Source organism: Dreissena polymorpha, chromosome 6, assembly GCF_020536995.1.
Source record: "Dreissena polymorpha isolate Duluth1 chromosome 6, UMN_Dpol_1.0, whole genome shotgun sequence".
NCBI lineage: Eukaryota > Metazoa > Mollusca > Bivalvia > Myida > Dreissenidae > Dreissena > Dreissena polymorpha.
The window spans coordinates 75,981,612-75,989,891 of NC_068360.1; the positions used below are offsets into that span (position 1 = coordinate 75,981,612).

The 8,280-nt window shown below is 37.5% G+C and overlaps 1 long non-coding RNA gene across 1 annotated transcript; it reads left to right on the forward strand.

Moving 5' to 3' along the window:
* The first annotated feature begins 1,312 nt into the window (after positions 1-1,312).
* Positions 1,313-5,957, forward strand: LOC127833619 (uncharacterized). The gene is made up of 6 exons (XR_008027503.1): positions 1,313-1,454; positions 1,934-2,034; positions 2,545-2,708; positions 4,346-4,430; positions 4,910-5,010; positions 5,520-5,957. It is a non-coding gene; the product is annotated as an uncharacterized LOC127833619 (long non-coding RNA).
* The last annotated feature ends 2,323 nt before the right edge of the window (positions 5,958-8,280 follow it).

Genomic DNA, 8,280 nt, shown 5'->3' on the forward strand with positions numbered 1-8,280 from the left:
CAACCAAAGATAAAGGTATAAACACTATGGAAGTTTAAGCATATATATCATATAGCATATACACTAAAGTATGTATTTAACACAATCTTTAATACATGTATGAAAGGAGTATGTACTTTAAGAAAGTAATATGACGATTGTGTGCTAAACTAATTATTATTAATTAACTTTATAATATTAGACGAGAATGTGTTCAATTTGTTCGCCTAATACAAGTTGAGCCTCGCCAATAATCTAGAAACTCGCCTTATACGAGAAAAAGGCGGCAAATATGGAAAAAACACGGCCAATACGGAAAAAGGTCGGCCAATACGAGAATCAGCCAATCAGAAACCAGGAAAAACTCGGCCTTATATGAGATTCTAAAATTTCGACGATTGTGGACGCCGTTTTGAAGTTGTATGCTAAGTTTAGGTGCAACAAGTCTAAACCTTTAAAAATATACTTAAAGTACTCAGCCCCTAATATTTTAGCTCAAGGTTTCGCTTATAAGAATAGTGCAGTGTAACCACAACAGTAAGGTTCAATATTTGAGAGTACATAAATAACAACGCTATAGGTTACATTACACTAAATCATTGTGTATCCCTCCGTGGTCCATTCGAAAGTAGTGCCTATTTCTAAAGAGTTCCTTTTCTCTTCTTGAATATAAGCCATTTAACAATGTGAGACATGTCTTTTGTGGTTATTTGTAATATCCTGTATGTGTCTGGAGTACTTTGATGCCCTGGATTGGAAGCTAACTTAAAAGATAGACTTTTGAGGGTGTGTTTTCTATTGTGTGGGGCTTTTGTCGAAATTAGGATTCCGAAACACGTTTTTCTACGATGGGTTCATTCGACAGCGATTTACTTTCTTAGAAAATGCGAGACGGTATGTTTTTGATTGCAATTATTGGAAGATGACAGATCCATCTTTAAAATGATACCAGGTTCGGAAAAAATGATACGTCGGAAAGGCAAGAAAAATGCTGTGAAAGTTGTCAGTTTTATAATGGGACCCTACGGGAATCGGAATTAGTGTGATATAACCTTTAAAAAGCACATTTACTGCAATGTCAAGGTCACATGGATTCGTCTGCAAGCGAGACAAGTAGAAAATGAATTTTAATGAATGTTTTGATGATTTAGGTGCTAAAATAGATGAGAGATGTCAATATTTTGGTCCAAATGGATGTTTTAGGTGGTTTTGGACTGTTCCGGATGGGTGGGGGACCTGGTATGGACAAGAAAGGGTAACAGTTCCAACAAATCTTAAATGTAAATATTATTATGTTCATAGATTGAAGTTTCATGTGGAGAGCAAGATGAAAAATATGTCAAATTACATGCGTGCAACCCATTTATGCCATTTCTCTCTTTGTTTGTAGGCCTGACCGTTTGTCCTTGAACCGTAGATGGTCAACAATCCGCTAGCTGTCTTGCTCTGACTGGTGCACTGGACATGATTTCAATGTGAGTCATCATACTGATTGTTTAATTAATACATGAATTTCAGTTTGTTCGTTAAAGTACTAACTTAGCTGTGTATTTACAGTGAACGTGGTGGTGCGGTGCATGTGGTAGACTAGTTATTTCCATATATACACTATGTTTACAGAATTGCGGCCAGTGGAGCAACATAGCTGATGAGTTAATAGCACTAGTTCTTCAGACAAAAAACTTTATTTTCAACCTATAAAGCATATTTAGCTGTAGGTGGGGCCATTTAGCTGTAAGATCTGGCTTTTGTTCTGTTAAGCCCTTAGAGTAATGAATTTCAGAGTGAAGACCATAGCGCCTTTTCCTAGTCAAGTATCGGGCAGCTGTATGTCTTTTCAGAAATGCACATGTCTTCTTAAGCATGTCATTGTGTTTGCTTTTAATAAGATAGGCAATAAACTCATAACCTTTAGACAAATGAGCATCTGTAAATTCAGATTTCACTATTTCAGAGTCAGCCAGACCATGATTGAGCTTAAGGATTGTGCTGCGGATGCAGCCTGTGCAGTTCCGGGAGAAAGTCACTGTCTTGGGCAATGCGGTCTGGTATCAGGTAAGCACTATTGAAAGCCTCACACTTTTTGGGGGTCTTAAGGCTTGTGCTGTCAATGCGATCTGGTTCAAGTACAATTAGAATGCATTCTTAAAGCAGTACTTCATCATCAGATATGGTTATCTCAAGCTTACAGTTCGCGGGCAGATATGACTTCGATTTGTTCTTGCTAGCAGAACCCCTACAGGCCAAACTATGCGTTAAGCACTATTTTCCACAGCAACCCTTGCAGACAGAAAAACAATACTTAAAATTACTTCTGGCATTTAATTTCTAATTTCCTTTATATCTCTTTTGTATGTTTGTTTGCCCTTTTTAACTCTGACATGCCATCTTGCTCACATTGATGGAGCATACCTGTTTTTGTTTAGAGCCAAGTCCCCCGCTGCTCGAGTTTGCCGTGTCAATAATGAGAAAGCCATGGCATGATGTCTCCTCTATGTGTTTCCTTATCTCAGTGTTGAACATAATTGCCAGTTTCAGGGGCCTAAACATTTTATTTTATTAAAGGTCTGGATGATCCTTGCCTGACTGCGGGTTTGTGAACACCTCAATCCGACTCTGTGTCCTGAACAGAGGCCGCAGTGGTGCAGCGCTTGTGGACGATCCATCAACATCCTGAAAGGTCAACACTTCACCAAGCTGGGAAAATTGATCCTGATAGTCATCCCCAGGTAGTGGAATGAATGTACACTGAACTACAGTGGAATCACACCCAAATGACTTTCCTGCCACGACATTAGTGTGGCCACTCGCGTAGGAATTCCTTAGCAAACATGCTCTTTTGCATGGTTACTGTGGTCATTTTTGCAACACTTAAGCTTTCAACACTGGATTTTAAAGAGAATACTTAATAAAATGTCGCTAACAGGACTTATTTATATGAGAGAGACTATCTGGATGCGCATTAAGTGTCACTTTGTGTCGTAAGCTGTTGAAGGAGCGATTTGCGCCTTTTAAAGTGTTAATTTTGGGTAGCCGGCTTGTATCGGCTTGAAAGCTGCAAATTATGCCTCTCATCATAATGACATTAATTTTTGTGATTGCAATGTGTATGTTTAGATTGTAAGTGAAGCTTTTAATAATAATTTTCTTCAAAAACATGATTTTATATGCTGTGAGTGAGTTTTTTTATTGAAAAAAGTACTTAAAATAAAAAAGTCTCCTATTTCATCAAGAAAATTACACTGATTCACAATCAATACGTTTATTTGGGCCTTTTCCTGTTATATTGGTGAATTTCGCATGCAATGATACCAGTTTTTGCCATAAAAGTTACGCGTAACAATAATTGGAGACACGAAATCAGCTGTCGTCTCTTAGACTAAAAATCATGCATTCCGACTTGACTGCGGCCAATTTAGTCACCGCTTAAAATGGCCATTTTAAGGCCTTTACCCCCATCCGAATGCACTGAAATTGCATATTCATTGTGGAAATAGTTGAAATCTCATGTGGAGAAAGTTTGAAAAAGATAGGACAAAGTTGAGCTGCCTTAAAGGTTACATTACACTAAATCATTGTGTATCCCTCCGTGGTCCATTCGAAAGTAGTGCCTATTGCTAAAGAGTTCCTTTTCTCTTCTTGCATATAAGCCATTTAACAATGTGAGACATGTCTTTTGTGGTTATTTGTAATATACTGTATGTGTCTGGAGTACTTTGATGCCTTGGATTGGAAGCTAACTTAAAAGATGAACTTTTGAGGGTGTGTTTTCTATTGTGTGGGGCTTTTGTCGAAATTAGGATTCCGAAACACGTTTTTCTACGGTGGGTTCATTCGACAGCGATTTACTTTCTTAGAAGTTGCGAGACGGTATGTTTTTGATTGCAATTATTGGAAGATGACAGATCCATCTTTAAAATGATACCAGGTTCGGAAAAATTGATACGTCGGAAAGGCAAGAAAAATGCTGTGAAAGTTGTCAGTTTTATAATGGGACCCTATGGGAATCGGAATTAGTGTGATATAACCTTTAAAAAGCACATTTACTGCAATGTCAAGGTCACATGGATTCGTCTGCAAGCGAGACAAGTAGAAAATGAATTTTAATGAATGTTTTGATGATTTGGGTGCTAAAATAGATGAGAGATGTCAATATTTTGGTTTAAATGGATGTTTTAGGTGGTTTTGGACTGTTCCGGATGGGTGGGGGACCTGTTATGGACACGTAAGGGTAACAGTTCCAACAAATCTTAAATGTAAATATTATTATGTTCATAGATTGAAGTTTCATGTGGAGAGCAAGATGAAAAATATGCCAAATTACATGCGTGCAACCCATTTATGCCATTTTTCTCTTTGTTTGTAGGCCTGACCGTTTGTCCTTGAGCCGTAGATGGTCAACAATCCGCTAGCTGTCTTGCTCTGACTGGTGCACTGGACATGATTTCAATGTGAGTCATCATACTGATTGTTTAATTAATACATGAATTTCAGTTTGTTCGTTAAAGTACTAACTTAGCTGTGTATTTACAGTGGACGTGGTGGTGCGGTGCATGTGGAAGACTAGTTATTTCCATATATACACTATGTTTACAGAATTGCGGCCAGTGGAGCAACATAGCTGATGAGTTAATAGCTCTAGTTCTTCAGACAAATAACTTAATTTTTAACCAATAAAGCATATTTAGCTGTAGGTGGGGCCATTTAGCTGTAAGATCTGGCTTTTGTTCTGTTAAGCCCTTAGAGTAATGAATTTCAGAGTGAAGACCATAGCGCCTTTTCCTAGTCAAGTATCGGGCAGCTGTATGTCTTTTCAGAAATGCACATGTCTTCTTAAGCATGTCATTGTGTTTGCTTTTAATAAGATAGGCAATAAACTCATAACCTTTAGACAAATGAGCATCTGTAAATTCAAATTTCACTATTTCAGAGTCAGCCAGACCATGCTTGAGCTTAAGGATTGTGCTGCGGATGCAGCCTGTGCAGTTCCGGGAGAAAGTCACTGTCTTGGGCAATGCGGTCTGGTATCAGGTAAGCACTATTGAAAGCCTCACACTTTTTGGGGTCTTAAGCCTTGTGCTGTCAATGCGATCTGGTTCAAGTACAATTAGAATGCATTCTTAAAGCAGTACTTCATCATCAGATATGGTTATCTCAAGCTTACAGTTCGCGGGCAGATATGACTTCGATTTGTTCTTGCTAGCAGAACCCCTACAGGCCGAACTATGCGTTAAGCACTATTTTCCACAGCAACCCTTGCAGACAGAAAAACAATACTTAAAATTACTTCTGGCATTTAATTTCTAATTTCCTTTATATCTCTTTTGTATGTTTGTTTGCCCTTTTTAACTCTGACATGCCATCTTGCTCACATTGATGGAGCATACCTGTTTTTGTTTAGAGCCAAGTCCCCAGCTGCTCGAGTTTGCCGTGTCAATAATGAGAAAGCCATGGCATGATGTCTCCTCTATGTGTTTCCTTATCTCAGTGTTGAACATAATTGCCAGTTTCAGGGGCCTAAACATTTTATTTTATTAAAGGTCTGGATGATCCTTGCCTGACTGCGGGTTTGTGTACACCTCAATCCGACTCTGTGTCCTAAACAGAGGCCGCAGTGGTGCAGCGCTTGTGGACGATCCATCAATATCCTGAAAGGTCAACACTTCACCAAGCTGGGAAAATTGATCCTGATAGTCAACCCCAGGTAGTGGAATGAATGTACACTGAACTACAGTGGAATCACACCCAAATGACTTTCCTGCCACGACATTAGTGTGGCCACTCGCGTAGGAATTCCTTAGCAAACATGCTCTTTTGCATGGTGACTGTGGGCATTTTTGCAACACTTAAGCTTTCAACGCTGGATTTTAAAGAGAATACTTAATAAAATGTCGCTAACAGGACTTATTTATATGAGAGAGACTATCTGAATGCGCATTAAGTGTCACTTTGTGTCGTTAGCTGTTGAAGGAGCGATTTGCGCCTTTTAAAGTGTTAATTTTGGGTAGCCGGCTTGTATCGGCTTGAAAGCTGCAAATTATGCCTCTCATCATAATGGCATTAATTTTTGTAATTGCAATGTGTATGTTTAAATTGTAAGTGAAGCTTTTAATAATAATTTTCTTAACAAACATGATTTTATATGCTGTCAGTGAGTTTTTTTATTGAAAAAAGTGCTTAAAATTTAAAAAAAGTCTCCTATTTCATCAAGAAAAGTACACTGATTCACAATCAATACATTTATTTGGGCCTTTTCCTGATATATTGGTGAATTTCGCATGCAATGATACCAGTTTTTGCCATAAAAGTTACGCGTAACAATAATTGGAGACACGAAATCAGCTGTCGTCACTTAGACTAAAAATCATGCATTTCGACTTGACTGCGGCCAATTTAGTCACCGCTTCAAATGGCCATTTTAAGGCCTTTACCCCCATCCGAATGCACTGAAATTGCATATTCATTGTGGAAATAGTTGAAATCTCATGTGGAGAAAGTTTGAAAAAGATAGGACAAAGTTGAGTTCCCTTAAAGGTTACATTACACTAAATCATTGTGTATCCCTCCGTGGTCCATTCGAAAGTAGTGCCTATTTCTAAAGAGTTCCTCATCTCTTCTTGAATATAAGCCATTTAACAATGTGAGACATGTCTTTTGTGGTTCTTTGTAATATCCTGTATGTGTCTGGAGTACTTTGATGCCTTGGATTGGAAGCTAACTTAAAAGATGAACTTTTGAGGGTGTGTTTTCTATTGTGTGGGGCTTTTGTCGAAATTAGGATTCCGAAACACGTTTTTCTACGGTGGGTTCATTCGACAGCGATTTACTTTCTTAGAAGTTGCGAGACGGTATGTTTTTGATTGCAATTATTGGAAGATGACAGATCCATCTTTTAAATGATACCATTTTCGGAAAAATTGATACGTCGGAAAGGCAAGAAAAATGCTGTGAAAGTTGTCAGTTTTATAATGGGACCCTATGGGAATCGGAATTAGTGTAATATAACCTATAATCAACAATTATCAAGCGTCGGAAGCAAAACTAATTCGAAATCATGGAGGATTTATAAATAACAAATGCAATTCCTAATGGCAATAAGTAAGTTTTCAATCCTTATTGTCTTTCTGAGTTGTATTAAAAACAACGGTAGTGGATCCAATGTGGCTGGAATGTTATTCAGGTAAATTTTGCATAATTTCGCGACCTGTCAAATTGTGTTCCTGCATCATGTAATGTCTAGAAAGAATCTTTCGTCTATACTGAATAATATTATAAAATTAATTAATAAAATTGCCATTACTTAGTTGAATTTATATTGGATTTGTTATTGAGCTTCAGACAGCCGTATTGTCCTTCGGCCTGCGGCCTCAGGCCAATACGGCTGTCTTCAGCTCAATAGCAAAGCCAATATGAATTCAACTAATTAATAACATTATATTATTGCAGTTGTATACCCTTTATTAATTTTGTTTAATTTAAAACGCTCAATTTCCAGCAATATCAGTCGACAGGTAATTAGCGTTATTTCGTATTAAAATTCACTTTTTATCTCGACTTTACTCCCCGCATATGTTCTTACTGGAGATGTTATTAGGTCATCCCGTTAGGGAATTTCGCAGGGAGTGAAGTCGATATATGGAGCGAGTATTAATACGAAATAAACGCTAGTAACTTTCTTGCTGATATTGCGTGTACAGTTAGTGGCATAACACAAATAATACAAGTAATACATGGTATAAAACGGCGAAAAATATCTGCTTCGGCATTGATTTCGCCATCTTGACTATCACGTGATTATCCTCTTTGATATGGGGAGCATGCACGTTTTCTTTAGACAAAAATTAGAGTATATATGGTTACCGCTGGTATGGTCACAAACATATTTAAAAACTAAAATATTCTTTTAGATATGAATAAACAAGTACGCAAACTTGGTTGTTGAGACTAAGTATGTGCATATAGGGTCATATGGGGAATGTGCACATTATTTCAGTGTTTCCGTCTGTCTGTTTATCCGCCCGTTTATCATTTCATTTACTTCCATGAATAAAAAAGTGCTTAAGCTTCCTTTCCAAAACTCAGTATATGGACAGTATATGAATGTGTAAGTTTATAAAGGACAGTATATGAATGTGTAAGTTTATAAAGGTTACAGATTTCATTGAATGTAAAACTAATTAAATCGCAAGAAATGTTTGGAGAATCGGTTTGTTTTCAACAACATAAACCAAAAATCGACTTATATTTGTAGTTTTGCTAGTTGTCCTACTGACAATCTGTGTGCTTATTATGAAGATTTAA